Below are 19,652 nucleotides of genomic sequence, written 5' to 3'. Positions count from 1 at the left end.
GAGCCAATACATTTTGAAAGGGACATCTCTGGTTAACTAATGCAACAGATTCCCAAGAGAGAGTTCAATTATAGCCTCAACCTTAACTTCTCTTTTTTATCCGGAAACATCTGCCCATCAAATAGAAACAAGTATAGTGCAAAATGCAAATAGCTGCTAAACGCATAACGCCCATATTAAAAGCTTTTCACATGTCGTGTGGCCACATGATTGAAAAAAAAAAAAAGTACAAGAAAGTGTACCAACAAGTGACCATGAAATGATCAATCAATCACCTTTCAGCTCAACATGTATGCTAACTTACTCAAATTAACTTTTATATCTTGTGAAGAAATAATGTGAAATTGCAATAATAGCCTGACTTTGGTGGCCAACTAACATCAACAATGTTATAAAGACCAAATAAAACCAGAACTTACATGTACAAGGTAATAAAAACGCTCAAAATTGCCCGGGGTCTTTTCTTTTCTTTCGAACTAATGGTGGCGCCGTTTACACATGATTCTGCGACCACTGGAGCATCTACCTCTTTTATATGTCTATAGTTTAAACATAAATGATTGTTAAGTTATCTTATGTACGGTGGGCCGATCCAAGATGGCAGCAGGTTTAGATGCACATTTTAATTTTGGGTGTCTTACAAATGTTAATAATAATAATGTGTTTGATTTATACAGCGCTTTTCAAGGCACTCAAAGCGCTTTACATTGAAGGGGGGAATCTCCTCAACCACCACCAATGTGCAGCACCACCTGGACGATGCGACGGCAGCCATATTGCGCCAGAACGCTCACCACACACCAGCTGATTGGTGGAGAGGAGACCGAGTGATGAAGCCAATCAGGATATGGGGATGATTAGGAGGCCATGATGGACAGAGGCCAATGGGCAAATTTGCCCAGGATGCCGGGGTTACACCCCTACTCTTTTTCCGAAAGACAACCTTGGATTTTTAACGACCACAGAGAGTCGGGACGTCGGTTTAATGTCTCATCCAAAGGACGGTGCTCTTTGTCAGTACAGTGTCCGCATCACTATACTGGGGCGTTAGGACCCACACGGACCACAGGGTGAGCGCTATGGAGCTAGAAATATGACTAAATGATCTGAATTTGAATTGTATAAATCTGAATTATTGACAAGTGTAATCTAACAAAACTGAATATTATGTTGCATTTTACATAGTTCTGAATTTGAATTTTTTTAAATGTTGAATATAGAACCTTTGAAATTGAACACATCTGAAATGTTTTTGTGTCGAAATTGTTTAGACATGTATTTTAATCGACTGGAAATATTCAGTTTTTGAAAATACAGATTCAAGATTTCAAATGAAAAAGAAATTCAGATCATCAAATTCAATATTCTAAAATTCAGATCATCAAATTCAATATTCTAAAATTCAGATCATCAAATTCAATATTCTAAAATTCAGATCATCAAATTCAATGTTCTAAAATTCAGATCATCAAATTCAATATTCTAAAATTCAGATCATCAAATTCAATGTTCTAAAATTCAGATCATCAAATTCAATGTTCTAAAATTCAGATCGCAGAAATTCAGATCTTACAGAAAGTAGGCCAGAGGTCATCAGGGAAGAGTAAAGGATGTCAGAAAAATCCAACGGAGCACCATATCTGATCATTTCATTTCCTATTTGTAATGGAATAAAGAGAAAAGATCAAACAACCCCTTTATACTTTTTTGTTTATTTTAGATTAATGCACAGAAAAAGAGATTTCGGCTAGATTTCTCATTTTTCGTGTGGTTTACCGCACAATTAAATAAGGTTGGGTACTGATTTGTCCATTTGATTAATATTTTATATATCAGATAAACTTTTTTTTCTGTGAAACAGGTTAAGTTGCACAGAAAAGTTGCCTGATCTAGGACCTGCCCAGTACAGTTTAAGAAGCGGTAGTCTTCTACTGCTATAAGACTACTATTTTGTTGAACAGACCTGGGCTGAATCTGAAATCGCCCCCTATATCCTCAATACCTGCAAACAAGTTTCAAAATCCGGCCTATCAGGTAGAGTACAGAGTAAATTGTATGTACTGTACAGTGTATTGGGGGGATTTTTGGTGATATAAATATATTGATTTTGTAGTAATATTCTCATCAGTGTTCTATCAGCTTTTACATAGGCCTAATTAAATCTGCATATTTGTGATATTTACCCCAGGGCATTATGTCATTTTATAAAGGCCATTTTTTAAAATCTTATTAAATGTATGCATTTCATGTTCAATTCTTACATTTGATTAATAAATGCAGTTATATTAGTAAGACACTAGGGCTTTTACCAATCAAATTAATTAATTTAAACTTCAAAAATAAAACAGCAATGAATAATGTTATGAGATTGATGTTCTAAATGTTTGAATATACAAATAAAAAAATGCAATGATACTTTTAAACATGAAACTAAACCGCCAATAGGTGGCAGCAAAAGATCGTCTTAATGAGTGAGTCATTGAGTCGTTCATTCAAATGATTCATTCAAAACGCTGATTCATTCAGTTCAAAACACATCGCTGAGTGTTGTTCCTTTGGAACTATATTCGTTGGTGAAATCATAGTTGAAATAGAAAAAAAAGGGGGTTTGAGTCTAAAATGTAAGTACCTAATAATGAATTATGCTACACAATTCACGATTGCAATGTAGCTATTTGAAATCGTTTAGATTGCTGCTCACTTGTTTTGATTTTTCCACGAATGTCTCACAAAGAGACAGGCAGCGCCAGCCTCAACGCGACTTTGTTACCAGAGATCCACTCCATTATCAGTCGCTGTTTACATTGAATATAATAATAAATAAATTATCTGGTTATTTTAATGTTTTTTTTGTCCTTTCGGGAAAGTAAAACCCACTTTGATTTGTCCCAGACAAAGATAATGTGGAGCCCTTACAGTCAGCCCTGTGTGTTCATTCATGATTTCTCTCGTGCTGTAAAGCGGAGGTGATTGGTTCATGTCATGAGCACTGCCGTTTGTTTGAACTGAGGGCTACAGTGATCTGTGAATGTCACGCCATAGACTGTTAAAAATAGGTCACGCATCATTAGAGCATTATTATTGTTAACAACTTCACCCCCCACCCCCAAAAGAAAACTCATTCATCTACATTCATTCACTTGTTCGAGTTAACTGTATTAGTGGATTAAAGTAGGGAATAGTGAGGGTTTATGGGGGCGATTTTGGATTCAACCCTGGAGAACGACAGATGACGTCAAACGAAATTTTCTTCACTAATCAGCGATTTGTAAATCACGCACGAAAAATGAGAAATCTAGCCGAAATCTCTTTTTCTGTGCATTAATCTAAAATAAACAAAAAAGTATAAAGGGGTTGTTTGATCTTTTCTCTTTATTCCATTACAAATAGGAAATGAAATGATCAGATATGGTGCTCCGTTGGATTTTTCTGACATCCTTTACTCTTCCCTGATGACCTCTGGCCTAGGTCCGTGTATCATCTGATCATTTCATTTCCTGTTTGAAATGGAATAACGAGAACACATAAATCGTCTCGTTTATTCGTTTTTTTGTTTAGTTTAAAAACGAAAAATGAGATTTTGGCTCGATTTTTCATATTTCGTTTGCGGTTTATAAAACGGTTTATGGGTTTGATATTTCGTTTCCACACGTGGGCGGCGCCGAAACGCCTCTTTCATCTGATTGGTCAAACAGCTCCGCCTTCAGCGCGAGCTCTTCATTCTGTCAGGCAGAATACAAGTGCGGGACTGACAAATGCAATTTAATTAAAATAAATGTCCGAAAACACCACACACTGCTAACTACACACAATATTTAAAGCAGAAATATGTTGCTATATGAAAGATGTTGTCACGTAATTCGTGCTGTTGCGATTTGCAAGCGACCCCCATTAATGTGAGCCATAGGCTATTATTTGAGTATGATAGCCTGTTTCTCATTGATAAATACGGTGCAAATAGTCCCGTCTCTTTGGATAAAAGGGAAATGGAAATAAAAATAAATAACAGGCTGAACTGTACATGATAATATGTCTGTGATATTTGCCACTCTCGTCTTTTATTTACATCAAAAGGCAGGTAGGCATGTGTGACATGTCAATAATCAAGAAAATTGAATAGAAATACAGTTTATATTTGTGAATGTGTCTATTCTGTTCACGTGAAAAGAAAGAGACAGAAAAGTGAGAAGTATCAGTAAACATACATTAATTGATACTGACAAAATTAGCAGTTTGGGTTTAATTAAAATCATGTCGGTTGAAGAGCACGACATACCTTTAAAATCGTATTATTTTTATTATAAAACAGATAATAAATAATGAATTGGGTGATGTTTCTCTGAGTTGTCTTTATTAAGTTTGCTTGAGAGCTCCAGCATATAGTCCTATTTAAATATTATTTATTATTAATATTATGAGAACTATAATACTTCACCAAACTCAGCTCAGACCTTCAGACTGGTCTGACTCACTTATATCTTTTCTAACGGGTCAGACTTACTTTCCCAAAAAATCCCATTGACTTGCGTTATCTGAGCAATTAAGGCCGTAATGATTAAAGCTGTCCACTAGAGGGGGCGACAGGATAAGTCTTTTCTACTCACTTTCCCTGTTTGCAACAGTTTAAATGACAAATTAATTTCATTCATAAATAGGCCATATCTGTCTATGAGAACAAGCTTTACACTTCAAGCTGTACAACTTATTAAAACTTGAACACTGCTTCAGAGTTTGCCACTCATTAGTTTCTTTTAAGATATTCACACTTTTGCATTTAGGGCCTAATGTTTGTCATTTATAATTTATCTCTCCACATCCACTCTGGACAATGTAGACATCTTCCCCGGGGACACTCTCTCCAATCTCCACACTGCACAACATTAAGGACATTAGGAACAGGTCAAAGTTAGCAAAGCACCCCTGCTATAGGCTTGAGTGCAACTTTTCCTTTCGGACTTGAACTGGACTCAAGCGTTCGGAACGTGAAAAATGTTCAGGTATTCAGTTAAATATGCAATAACAAAACTCAGTATGTTTCATCGGGAACATGCCCTGAATGTGCTCAAAGTTCGAGACAGTTATAATGAAATTTATAAAAATGCGAACAACTAGTAATTAAAGGGGGGGTGAAATGCTGTTTCATGCATACTGAGCTTTTTACACTGTTAAAGACTTGGATTCCCATCCTAAACATAGACAAAGTTTCAAAAACTAATGTTGGACGTTTGATGGAGTATTTCTGTGTTAAAAATACTCCTTTCGGTTTCTCACAAGTTTCGGCGAGTTTTTTTCGAGTATGGGTCTACTTGACGTTAATAGATCGGAAGGTTCTTGTATGGGCCGTACGGGCTCTTCTCCCGGTAGGGTGCGCACGCGCGCATGACTAGAGCGAGAGAGAGGAAATGCACGCCGTAAACAGTCTCTAAGATGCAGATCCAGTCGTCTGTGAACACTTATGTGGCGCCGCGCTTCTCTTTATTCCTATGGGTGACGTCGAGCGGCTTCAACGCTTCAGCGCAGCATTCCGGGAAGGCAGCGCTGCATTTGAACCGATTTGAACGCAGAAATGACGGGAAGCTTCAAAACATCGCTTCAGTCGCGTCTCAAAGTGGATTTACACGCCACTGCTGTCAGGACTTCACCAAATCATACCAAAGAAGTGTGTTTTTGACGGAGCAGTCCCAGCGATAAAGGTTCGGTCCTGCTTTGGAAGCAGTCGGTGAGTTAAACTGCTTCAAATGTCTCTGCTTTTGGCTATCGTCGCGTGAGTAAACATCAGTAAACGACACGATCGCGTGCTTCGTCATTCAAATGCGCTAACGGTTACTCCACTGCTGTTCTCTGTATAACGTTACAGTATTCTGACGTGTAAAACCGTTTTGCTTGCTACTTCTAAGGTCTAGTCGCATACAATAGTCCATAAACCGAATCATGTCCTCATACACTGCGAGTAAACACACAGAAATGTTGACAGGCCACTAAATACAGTCCATACCACAGAGACGGACGTCCTGATGTTGCCGTTTCTCCTGTTCAATTTATTTCTCCCTCAGATTTGATTCTGGATCATTATCTGTATTAGCTGAGATAGCGATGGGTTTCTCCACGCTTCTTTAGTTTCTTTTAAGATATTCACACTTTTGCATTTAGGGCCTAATGTTTGTCCATCTGGAACTTGCTAGGTTTGCCCTTTGTGCTGCTCCCTATGTACTGGAAACCATGTCTTGAATCTGTCTGGATACATTCTCCAAAACCTGAGAGGCCTCCAACCGCTACTCGATTTGCTATTTAAGGTAGTGAAGGGCAGCTTTTTCAGCATCTCTGTGACAATTTAAAAAAAGAAAAAGGTTACCACATAAATTACTTTGACTTATCCCTCCTTAAATATATATATATATATATAATATAAAACAAGATCATCATCACCAAAAAATACTTAGATACTATTTTATAATGAATGAATACGGCCTTGAAATCGTATTCTCTAATTTATCAATGGCTGCCAATGTTGAGTTAAGCCGAGTGACAAATTCAAAATATAAAAACATATTTACAAATACAAATATCTTGTTTACTCAATCAAATTTTTATTAAAAAAAAATATTGTTATATTACTTGTGATGTAGTGGTTTGCTAAATGTAATACTTTACAGTATTTTTTAATTACAAGTGTACATTACTGACATTTAGTGTACATTGGCCTATATAAATAGTTGAGCTAAACTTTGCAGGACATTTGCCCTGACATTAGCTCTTTACATGAATAAAATTTATCAACAGCAAGTAGGGCTTAAAATATAACGCTCATTACAAATGCAAGTTCCAAATGGACAAACATTAGGCCCTAAATGCAAAAGTGTGAATATCTTAAAAGAAACTAATGAGTGGCAAACTCTGAAGCAGTGTTCAAGTTTTAATAAGTTGTACAGCTTGAAGTGTAAAGCTTGTTCTCATAGACAGATATGGCCTATTTATGAATGAAATTAATTTGTCATTTAAACTGTTGCAAACAGGGAAAGTGAGTAGAAAAGACTTATCCTGTCGCCCCCTCTAGTGGACAGCTTTAATCATTACGGCCTTAATTGCTCAGATAACGCAAGTCAATGGGATTTTTTGGGAAAGTAAGTCTGACCCGTTAGAAAAGATATAAGTGAGTCAGACCAGTCTGAAGGTCTGAGCTGAGTTTGGTGAAGTATTATAGTTCTCATAATATTAATAATAAATAATATTTAAATAGGACTATATGCTGGAGCTCTCAAGCAAACTTAATAAAGACAACTCAGAGAAACATCACCCAATTCATTATTTATTATCTGTTTTATAATAAAAATAATACGATTTTAAAGGTATGTCGTGCTCTTCAACCGACATGATTTTAATTAAACCCAAACTGCTAATTTTGTCAGTATCAATTAATGTATGTTTACTGATACTTCTCACTTTTCTGTCTCTTTCTTTTCACGTGAACAGAATAGACACATTCACAAATATAAACTGTATTTCTATTCAATTTTCTTGATTATTGACATGTCACACATGCCTACCTGCCTTTTGATGTAAATAAAAGACGAGAGTGGCAAATATCACAGACATATTATCATGTACAGTTCAGCCTGTTATTTATTTTTATTTCCATTTCCCTTTTATCCAAAGAGACGGGACTATTTGCACCGTATTTATCAATGAGAAACAGGCTATCATACTCAAATAATAGCCTATGGCTCACATTAATGGGGGTCGCTTGCAAATCGCAACAGCACGAATTACGTGACAACATCTTTCATATAGCAACATATTTCTGCTTTAAATATTGTGTGTAGTTAGCAGTGTGTGGTGTTTTCGGACATTTATTTTAATTAAATTGCATTTGTCAGTCCCGCACTTGTATTCTGCCTGACAGAATGAAGAGCTCGCGCTGAAGGCGGAGCTGTTTGACCAATCAGATGAAAGAGGCGTTTCGGCGCCGCCCACGTGTGGAAACGAAATATCAAACCCATAAACCGTTTTATAAACCGCAAACGAAATATGAAAAATCGAGCCAAAATCTCATTTTTCGTTTTTAAACTAAACAAAAAAACGAATAAACGAGACGATTTATGTGTTCTCGTTATTCCATTTCAAACAGGAAATGAAATGATCAGATGATACACGGACCGGCCTACTTTCTGTAAGATCTGAATTTCTGCGATCTGAATTTTAGAACATTGAATTTGATGATCTGAATTTTAGAACATTGAATTTGATGATCTGAATTTTAGAATATTGAATTTGATGATCTGAATTTTAGAACATTGAATTTGATGATCTGAATTTTAGAACATTGAATTTGATGATCTGAATTTTAGAATATTGAATTTGATGATCTGAATTTTAGAATATTGAATTTGATGATCTGAATTTTAGAATATTGAATTTGATGATCTGAATTTTAGAATATTGAATTTGATGATCTGAATTTCTTTTTCATCTGAAATCTTGAATCTGTATTTTCAAAAACTGAATATTTCCAGTCGATTAATTCAGAACAAAATATCTGCTGTTTGAAAATACATGTCTAAACAATTTCGACATAAAAACATTTCAGATGTGTTCAATTTCAAAGGTTCTATATTCAACATTTTAAAAAAATTCAAATTCAGAACTATGTAAAATGCAACATAATATTCAGTTTTGTTAGATTACACTTGTCAATAATTCAGATTTTATACAATTCAAATTCAGATCATTTTGTCATATTTCTAGCTCCATAGAGCGCCCCCTGCTGGCCTCACTAACACCTCTAACAGCAGACACCTAGTTTTCCCAGTTGGTCTCCCATCCAGGTACTGACCAGACTCAGCCCTGCTTAGCTTCAGTGGGAAACCAGTCTTGATATAAGAAATAAGTCACATTTGTTTTATGTGTAATTCAGATTGTTGTAAAAAACTACTGCTACTTCAGAGGTTTCTTTAGTTATAGAGTTAACATGGATTTGTCAACCACAGCAGTAAGTTTAATATTTGAAATTGGTTTTCATACCCATTAAACACTGTACGTTTAATGTTTTCAGCTCTGTGCTATAAATCAATTAAACAATTTAACTGTATGACATCAACATCAAACTAATAGTAAAATGTTCATAAAATTATCCCTTTTATTGCTCAAGGCTCCGTTTTTGGAATTAGCATTTCATATCTTTTATAATAAATGTTTTAACTTTAAATGCAATACTGTAAATTCATTAAGGTATCCAACTGTACATTTTTCTGATTATTAATCTGGTATTTTTAACTGAACCCATTTAATTCCATTAAACAACACTAAACAGTACAAGACATATTAAACTAACAATTACTAATCTAAAAAACAAGCCTTGTGCAACACGAGAAATAATATTCTGATTTACAGTTGGACCGATACCTTTAGGCCCAACAATGTTATAGTTTTATGGTTTCGAAAACACAACACGCTGGTGACCCCTGCTGGTCAGGACGGTGTAACTTTATTCAGACAGTACTAAAACACTTTTTACAAACCAACTGCAAAAGTTTCACTGAAAGTGTAATCAAATAAATGCAATTAACATATAATCTAATATCATTAAATAAGTAGTGGCTTCATAATGTGATATGTTTTCATATGGCAGGGATTTTTTTGTTCATTTTATGATGAGCTTGTTAGACCAATAAGAAACTTTTAAATACAACTCTTGCTTTTTATTATAACCTACAAATGTTTCACTAAATGTGTACACATTTATAAAATTGTATACAAATCAGTTAAAACCCAATCAGCCCTAACCTGTGGTGTTCAAGCCCTAACCCAGCACCAGCCCGACAACGTCTGCAATTTCTCAGCCCGAACTCGACCCGACCCGACCTGAGACCAACATCAATGTATGTAACTTTAAACTGCGCACGCACGCACGCACGCACGCACACACACACACACACACACAACTACTAAGTAAACCTTTCTTATAGGCCTCAAACATAACTACCGATCATGCCCACACATATTAATATAGACTGCCCATTACAGAGAAACATAAGCATGCAGTAGATAATATATGGCTAAGATGTGTGATCCAGCAGCAAATAAGTGAATAAAGATTTACAGTCTTACTTTCTTTGATGTTAAATAACTGAAGAACAATGTCTATTGAACTGTGTAGTGTAAGGTGTAAGGTTATCCTTCACTGTCCCACTGCCTGGGACCCGACAGGCTTGCTGACACTGGGAACCATTGAATTTTCAAATCATTTCAAAACAGTTATGATGTGTAATGAAGCCTTGTTTACTGAAATAACTGACAAATAAGGTAAATGCCAAATTCAGCATCTTAGAAAATTAGAATGTTGTGAAAATGTTTAATATTGAAGACACCTTGTGCGGTGCCACGCTCTAATCATCTACGGTAATTTACTCAAACATCTGCAAAGGCCTTTAAATGGTTTAGTTCTGTAGGCTACACAATCATGGGGAAGACTGCTGACTTGACAGTTGTCCAAAAGACGACCATTGACACCTTGCACAAGAAGGGCAAGACACCAAAGGTCAATGCAAAAGAGGCTGGCTGTTCACAGAGCTCTTTGTCCAGGCACATAAATAATAATTCATTAGAAACACGAAGGGAAGGAATGATGTGGTAGAAAAAAAATGTACAAGCAATTAGGCCTGTCACGATAACAAATTTTGCTGGACGATAAATTGGCCAAGAAATTATTGCGATAAACGATAATATTGTCGTTCTGAAACAATTTTCATCTAAAATAATGATAATGGCATAATGCAGGTATATTTTTTCAAAGATCAATAAACTTTTATTTCTAAAGACTAACACTGAAAATGGAAAACATTTAAAATATCAATAAATAAATCATTAATTAATCAAAAAAAACATTACAATAAATGAACAAAAGACCAAAAAAAAAAAAAATGGATGAAAATTGCAACTGATGAGGTGCATATTAGGGGTGGCACGGTTCACAACCTACGGTTCGGTTCTGTATGGTTCTTGTTTTAGTTTTTTTTTTAGTTTTTTAATCGTTAACACTCCAGAAATTTACTTTAGCATATGATTTATAACTTAATTACCAACAGTTTAGGATACAGCATTTAAAAAAAAGTTATATCTTGTAATCATGCTTAAACAACTTGACTTGACCATCTCTGAGGAAAGCTAGGTGAGATTTTGATACAGCAAGAGAGAAGACATTGATAACATGCTTTTCATTTATTTGGCAAAAAAGGAGAGTGTGTATTGCTATCTCTACAGTACCTTATGTGCCTTTTTTAGCACATGCATATAGTCACAAAATATCTTGTATTTATATCAGTATCAAAATATCACACATTGCCAAACTTTGCCTACAAACTTTGAGCATTCTATACAATGCCAGATTTTACACAATGCCGGTAACACATATGGTTGCTCTTATAGGATCATTGGATTAAAACAAATGATCTTGATGTGAGGTATAGTTCCTGTCTATAAGCAATTTATTCCCCAAGTTTAAAACTCCATAAGCACCAGCTGAAGTTCTCATTTAAGCTAATTGTTGTAAATGTTGTGTGTAAATCTAACCATGTCATGTCAACAAATGTAAAAGTCAGCCACTGATAGTTGCGTTAATTATTGTACCCCTCACCCTAACAGCAAGGGCATCTTTTACCCGAGATACATAATTTTACATATTTTTCTGATATTGAAAAAAAAATGCTTTTCTGTTAATAGGAATATAGTCAAAGGTCCTGCAGAATAATAGCCTAGAAATCTAGACGCACCATAGCGGCAGCAAATCTAATCTGCCCGTGAGTGTCGTCTAGCAACTCTCAATACCCTTCTGAGCTGTAAACGCCAAACTCTTGCCGGGCCAATCACATCGTGTATAGAGTCGGTGGGCGGGGCCATAATGATGGCGGCCGAGTTGCGTTTGCGTGCTTCTAGTAAACACAGAAACTGGCGAACGGCGGTCTTTCGAATCAGGTCTGACCGCGACTCTGGAAGACTTGGAGTTAAGCTTTTCTCTGAGAAAAGAACAAAGAACGGCACTGAAGTCATTCTTAAGAAAGGATGTGTTTGGAGTTTTGCCGACCGGATACGGCGAATGTTTAATCTATCAACGAGCTCCGTTTCAACTTTGTTGCTCTGGTTGGTGTACCGCTATCCTATCGCGCGCAGAGGGAGTGTGAAAGACAACCGTTTATCCCGCCCCTCAGATTGAGCCCTGTCAGTGGTGAGTTTCCAGACCAAACATCTTGATGTGGGTCTGGCTTGTCAGGCTAGCAGAATAAAGCTCCCTGAACAAATGAGCACACAATTGTCATGGCAGCGGCTGTGACTCTCATTCAGACAGCAGGACTCGCATGGCACGTCTGCCATTCAGATAATGTGCGAAAAGCAAATGCCTTTCCCTCTCATTCTCCCGGGAACTTGAAGGATGAGAGATAGGGCCTAATCATATCCCAGCTGAATATCCCGGCCTTGGAAAGAGGTGACATTTCTGCCAGAGGAAAAGTTCTCTGGGCAGTGCCACCTGCCGTGTGGCCCATGTGCAGCCCCCACAATGCAGTATGAGGGAAATTCACCAGCTGCTGCTTCAACTGCCTCTGAGGAGCGGATGGGATTTCATTGGCAAGTTTAGTCTAGAGCAGGGATTCCCTAGTTTTGCTCCACACAATTGGTAAATCAAAACTATTTATGGTGCACAATGCCAACAAGAATGTCACACATTTAAATGTTGCAAATAGTTGGATTGACTATGGACTATTAATACATTATTACACTGCAAAAATGCTTTTTAAATCAAGATGCATTTACTTGAGATCCACAATGACTTGGAGTGAGTTTACACTTAAAACAATATCAAATGAAAGTTGAGTTAAAAACAACTTAAATGCAAATGGAAAACAGATTTGTACATGCATAAAAACAACAGCAGCATGTTTACCAGCCAAACATATGGAACAAGCAATGAGCCAATTATTGTATTAATATTAGTCGTATGTCCTTATTAAATGCACCAAATTGACAACAAAAGATCGTAGAAGCATTTTTCCTTATGATAAGTATTTATTTTGCAAACTATACCTTGCGATTTGCATTTTATTAGCTTTTGAAAAGCATTTATTCTGCACTGTTCATCAGAACAAATCTGGGACACATTTTTGGGTCACAGCCCATCAGTTAAGACCCACTGATCCTCTGACAAACTACAATCCCAGTCCATATTCAAAGCTTTTATGGCTTGAATATAGTATGATATAGGAAAATATGGAGCTCATACCTCAAACTGAGCAAATAATTACATTTAATTTGCTGATATTTATGACCAAAGGATTAGATGAAATCCCAGTTTGTAATGTAAAAAAAAAAGATCTTTATAACAGTATAACAGACTACGTGCATAAAATGCATATAAATATCAGTTGTCACTCTGTATCTGCCAACGGTATTTAAATGCTTAATTTTTATGATCAAACCCTTGTAGTTTCAAAACATATAATTGCAATGCAATACAAATTCAGATAAATGTTCCTCAAATGCCTGATGGATCATATTTGGAGCTCTCATCTTGGAATATTAAAAAGCTGTTCTTTAATATTATTAAAATATTTTTAAAAATTCACCGCAAAAACAAATGTTAACCATGACCTGAGGGGGACGTTTTTAATTATACTAAAAGTATTGTGGCTGAGAAAGCTCAACGTGCTGCAACTGAAATTGAAACTGAAATATAAAATAGTAGGCTTTATATGGTTAAAATGATTATGCGCATGTATTTGGTCACTATGAGTGGACTAGCTGTTTTCCACACCTGACAGCTGTCACTGGCTTTTGGAATCTGGATGTCTTTAGCACTTACTTGAGCAGGTCATTAAAGCACTCATCATGTCCTGTCCTTGCTTACAATTGCTCAGCTTTCATCCAACATGTCCGAACTCCCAGAGTAAATATCACGGGGTTACAGCAGAACATTTCGATTTTTAGATGCTGACTTTTGTTTCCAGTGTTGATGTTAAAGGGATACTCACTTCAAACCTGTATGACTTACTTTCTTCCTTGAAACACAGGACAATGTTGACTGCTTATTGTTCCAAAAACGTTTTTTTATAATAATAATATTAATTACAAAAATTATGGTATTATTTTTTTACTTTCATTTAATACAAAGAAAAATCATGACCGTTAAGAACATTTCCCCTATATTTAAATTATTGTGATGTGTCGAGATGTTTCACTTTTGATATTTAGTAGTTATTCTGACCTGTAGTTATCATTAGATTCTCATTTATGGGTGAACTGCTCCTTTAAGAGCTGAGAATGGCTCTGTCATGACAGTCAAATGCCATTTAGTTTCTCATGCAGTTCATTATATTATCAAAAGCTCTATTTTTTTGAATGAGAGCCAACCCAACTTTACTCAATGTCATTGTCATTATTCAGCTGATCCTACAACCCTGCAAACAAAGTAGCTGTGTCTTCATTGTCATATAAAACAGTCTCGCTGAGGCCACAGCAGCATTTGCCATCTCCCGTCAGAATCCCCACCTGTTTCTGAACTGTTGATTACGGTACCTTTGACCTCGCTGATAGAAATGTACACAATGGCAGGTCTTTCAGGCGTCTGCTCGTGTGGCCCTTATGGAACAGCTGTATCAACCACAGGAACGGCAACTGGCCGGCCAACACAGGCCTCTTACTTTAATGGCTCAAACGCTAATGATTCAACCCGAACATGTGAGGAAGCCATTAGCTGATCCCCCTCAAAACTTCAGGTTGGATTTAAATCAGTCCGATTTGATATCAAAATGTATTTTGGTAGTTCATAATCTAACAGGCAGAAGAAATGATCTATAAAAATTCTTTATGAATTCCACTGAGAATTAAAAAACAAAACAAATTCCTCTTACATGCACTGAAGGCATTCAACGTATGAATGGTTTTCAATGCAATGTGATGTTAAATCTCTAATAATGCACCAAATAATATACAATATAAACGGGGTAAGATGGACACGTGTAGCATGTCAAAAATAAAAAAAAATATATAAAAACTGAACAAATTTGTCATTTATTGCCATTTTAAATTAACAATAATTTTACATGCCAGGTAGGGACAAGTTTACATGTTTTAAATGTTCATAGATAGATAAGATAGATACATTTTGCTGAAAAGTTCTACATATTCTATATTAAAAATAAGTGTCTATTTTAAATAAAACCACCATTTATTTATTTATTTATTTATTTATTTGCTGGAGTAAAAAAATAAAACCATTAAAGGGATAGTTCCCTTTAAAATAAAAATTATGTCATCCTTTACTGACCCTCAAATTGTTTCAAACCTGTATGAATTTCTTTCTTACAGGTTTGAAACAACTTGAGCGTGAGTAAAGGATGACAGAATTTTTATTTTAAAGTGAACTATCCCTTTAACCCCAGTATCCCACATCTACATGAAATGGATAAAGTGGGGAAATAATCTAGATCTTTGTAGCAGTAAATGAAGAGATGTTATATCGATCACAAGTTCAGCATTGAGTACCGTAAGGCTCAGTGTTAGGACCGTTGCTTTTCCCCCTGTACATGTTACCACTGGGAGATATCATTAGGAAGCAATGGTGTTAGTTTTTACTGTTATGCTGATGATTCTTAGCTCTATATTTCTTCGCGCCCTGACAAAACTCAGCAATTCATAAGATCAACGAAATGCAAAGCTGATATAAAAAAAAATTATGAAATTATTTCTTAATTCTGAAAAGAAAATGTTTTTAATTATGGGACAAAAAACCTTAGCACATAGTAACCTAGAATACTGTCTAACACCTGGTGGCTGCTCTGCAAACTGAGTGAGCTCTTTGATTTCACTTAAATGTGAATTTAATTTGAAAGCCATGTTTCTAGAATCTGTAAAGCCAATATTTTTTTATATCTTAAAAATATATCTGAATTACGACATATGGTCTCAATGCAAAATGCAGAAAAGTTAGCGTTCATAAGCTCAAGGCTAGATTATTGTAATGCTCTACTGGGTGGTTGTCCTGCTCGCTTAATAAACAAACTCCAGCTGGTCCAAAACGAAGCAGCTCGAGTTCTTACTAGAACCAGGAAGTACGATCATATTAGTCCAGTTCTGTCAAAAGTGCACTGGCTCCCTATTAAACATCTTATAAATTTTAAAATCTTGCTAATTACTTACAAAGCACTAAATGGTTTAGCTCCTCAGTACTTAAGCGAGCTCTTAACACATTATACTCCATCACGTCTATTGCGGTCTCAAAACTCTGGCCAGTTGGTAATACCTAGAATATCTAAATCAACTGCAGGCGGTCAATCCTTTTCCTATTTAGCACCTAAACTCTGGAACAGTCTTCCTAGAATTGTTCGGGAAGCACACACACCCTGTTAGTTTAAATCTAGACTAAAAACATCTCTTTAATATGACATACATAAAACATTTTCAATTTCTGTTATTCAACTCAGTGAAATGATTGTTAGGCTGCATTAACTAGGTCAGCCTGAACCAGGAACACTTCCCGTAGCACCTGATATACTCGTTACATCATAAGAAGAATGGACATTTACACTAGACATTAACATCTACACTGATATTAGTCTCTCTGTTTATCCAGAGGTTTACTGCAGTCTGCCAAATTCTGTAGATCTGATTGTGGACCTACGCCTAGACACAAACTACGCATTCCTGAAGTGTCAGGAGAGATCCTGTCAATCAGACTCTCCCCTGTGAAGGCCTCATCGTCACGACATCCTCAACAAACCTATCCCCGGCATGACGAATCCGATCTTCAAACAGATGGAACTGGACAAATCCGGACTGTTCCAATCTAATATGACTTCTGACCTGTAATGTTGCCAGAATAATAATCATACACTGTTTGTTCTTTGGCCAGAAGAGAACTGCCCCCTGACTGAGCTTGGTTTCTCCCAAGGTCTTTTCCTCCATTCTGAAGGAGTTTTGGTTCCTTGCCACCGTCGCCTTTGGCTTGGCTTGCTCAGTTGGGGACACTAAATATTCATCTATATGTCCAATTTGTCCGCAATGACACTATATGAGAATTGAACTGAGCTGATGACATCACTGTTTTCTCCAGAGCGGGTGTTACAGCCGAATCAAATTCTGTCGCGTTACTTTCCAGTCAACACTGTGAAGCTGCGTTGAAGCAATCTATATTGTAAAAATCGCTATATAAATAAAGGTGACTTGATCTTTGTATGATTTTTAAAAGAAGAATCAATAATTCAATTAACCAATATAATGAATTATCAATGATTTTGACTGAAACACAGTCATGGGCCTTCTATAGCGATCTGAAGGCACACACACGAGCAGCCAAGGTTATTTACAGCTTCTGTGGGCAACTGAAATAGACTGAGGGTTGAATTTCAATATGAGTCTTACAGCTCAACCTCTCTCCGTCTCTAAATCTATCTATCTCTCTCCACTCCAGCTGATTTTAGAACACAGGTGTTGACCTTAGCCATTATGAGCTTCCATGTTCACATTCCCCTGCAGCTCCTGTTTCTGTCTGTGGAGCAGCAGTTTTGCATGTGATCTCTCAGAGTCAAAAAATAGGATAAAGCATAATAAAGTGCATTTCAATGTCTTGTTATTGTTATGCTCACCAAGAAAGAGATGTCCCTGGACCAACATCCCTGTTGGTTGATAATATTCAGCCAATCAGAATGTAAGATAGATCTGGGCTGAACAACATTCTTTCTAACCTATCATTTTTCTCTGACTGTAGCAGTGGTTAATAGTGAGGATCACAGCACTGATTTTCTACCTCTCAGTAATTTAGCACCTGTTGCACTTTAACCGTTTCAGCATATACTTTATTTTCTGTTTTGCATATTCACTTTTTCTGTATCTGTATATAGATCTGTATACACTTGAAATTAAACGAAACATTTAAATTAAGTTGCTTATTCTTTTTTAAGTCATTGAATTAGGAAATATAAATGTTTTTGAAAGAATTAAGTCTCTTCTGCTCACCCTCAACCTCTGTTTAAAAATACAGTAAAAACAGTAATATTGTGAAACATTTATACTGACTTTCCCATTTAAAAAATGTCAAAAATTGCTTAAATCACCTTTCTTTCCCATTCTGACATTCAGTTTGGAGTTCAGGAGATTGTCTTGACCAGGACCACACCCCTAAATGCACTGAAGCAACTGCCATGTGATTGGTTGATTAGATAATTGCATTAATGATAAATTGAACGGGTGTTCCTAATGATCCTTTAGGTGAGTGTAGGCGTACACACGCACGCACGCGAGCTCTTCAAACATCAAGTCAAGAGAGTGAGCAATGGCGATAAAGAAATGAATGTTATTTCACTATTTAGTATTCACCATTCTGCAGACAGGCTTATGCTTTGGTAGCCTGTCTGGAAAACACATAGGCAGCCGTTGGGCTTTGTGAGCCCTTGAAAGTCTGAACCTGAATCGCAATGAACCAACAAATAAGGGATTCTCCGGCCTGTGACAGCGTGCTGGTATGTTCTGTTAGACACGTACACATAATCATTACGATCTGTAACAATGCAATATACTATCACATAAAAAAACATTTTACTCACATAAGTGTGCTGCACCATTCCTGTCGTATCTAATATAGAAGGCACCGCATTGTGTTTTAATCTCAATATATGTGCAAATCCAGTGTCGACCAGTGTTTTTATTTCCAAACGATTATCTTGCTATCTTCACCCTTCTAATACGTCATTGATTTGAGAGCGTTTTCTGGGCCTAATGTCTGTAAAAGCTTTTCTTTTACTAACAAGGAAGTGTTCATCTCTGAAACTACAGGATAATCTTATAATATCATGACCTTTTATATATCAAAGGCTCAAGGAAAAGTTGATTTCCCAATTCATCACCCCTTTAAACAGAGAGAAGCAGCTCCGGCTGCAATGTTCTTCCGCAAGACGCATGCAGTTCTGTTTATTAACCGCTAGAGCGCAAAAAGTTACAGACTGCAGCTTTAAATTGATTTACTAAATTTATTAAAGCATTTATTAAATAGAAATTTAATTTTAACTTTTGTAACAGTATAATTGTCTCTTTTTTTTAAATCAATTTAATGCAATTTTGATGAACAGAAGAATTAATACTCTCATTCTTACCACAAATGTTTGAATGGAATCACTGTTTCCAAAAAAAATGTAAAGCAACATGTTTTCACCATTCATAATAAGCAGAAATATTTTTATGAGAAGCAAATATATACATTAAATAAAAATGGGATACATTATATATTATTTAAATGCATATATAATTAAGATTACATAAGGATATAGATATAAGCTGTTTTCCTCAAAGGGAGCCAAAAATGTCCCAGCGAGGACAAGGATATATATATACAGTATTGTTCAAAATAATAGCAGTACAATGTGACTAACCAGAATAATCAAGGTTTTTCGTATATTTTTTTATTGCTACGTGGCAAACAAGTTACCAGTAGGTTCAGTAGATTCTCAGAAAACAAATGAGACCCAGCATTCATGATATGCACGCTCTTAAGGCTGTGCAATTGGGCAATTAGTTGAATTAGTTGAAAGGGGTGTGTTCAAAAAAATAGCAGTGTGGCATTCAATCACTGAGGTCATCAATTTCGTGAAGAAACAGGTGTGAATCAGGTGGCCCCT

The 19,652-nt window shown here is 36.1% G+C and overlaps 1 protein-coding gene across 1 annotated transcript in view; it reads right to left on the bottom strand.

The window, feature by feature from the left end:
• plaat1l (phospholipase A and acyltransferase 1-like) overlaps positions 1 to 19,652 on the bottom strand; it is a 30,968-nt gene that overhangs the window by 5,381 nt on the left and 5,935 nt on the right. The gene's annotated exons all lie outside the window — the stretch shown is intronic.

Source organism: Pseudorasbora parva, chromosome 10 (genome assembly GCF_024679245.1).
Source record: "Pseudorasbora parva isolate DD20220531a chromosome 10, ASM2467924v1, whole genome shotgun sequence".
NCBI lineage: Eukaryota > Metazoa > Chordata > Actinopteri > Cypriniformes > Gobionidae > Pseudorasbora > Pseudorasbora parva.
The sequence above is the reverse complement of the archived record's forward strand: the minus strand, read 5'-3'. Positions and strand labels throughout refer to the sequence as shown.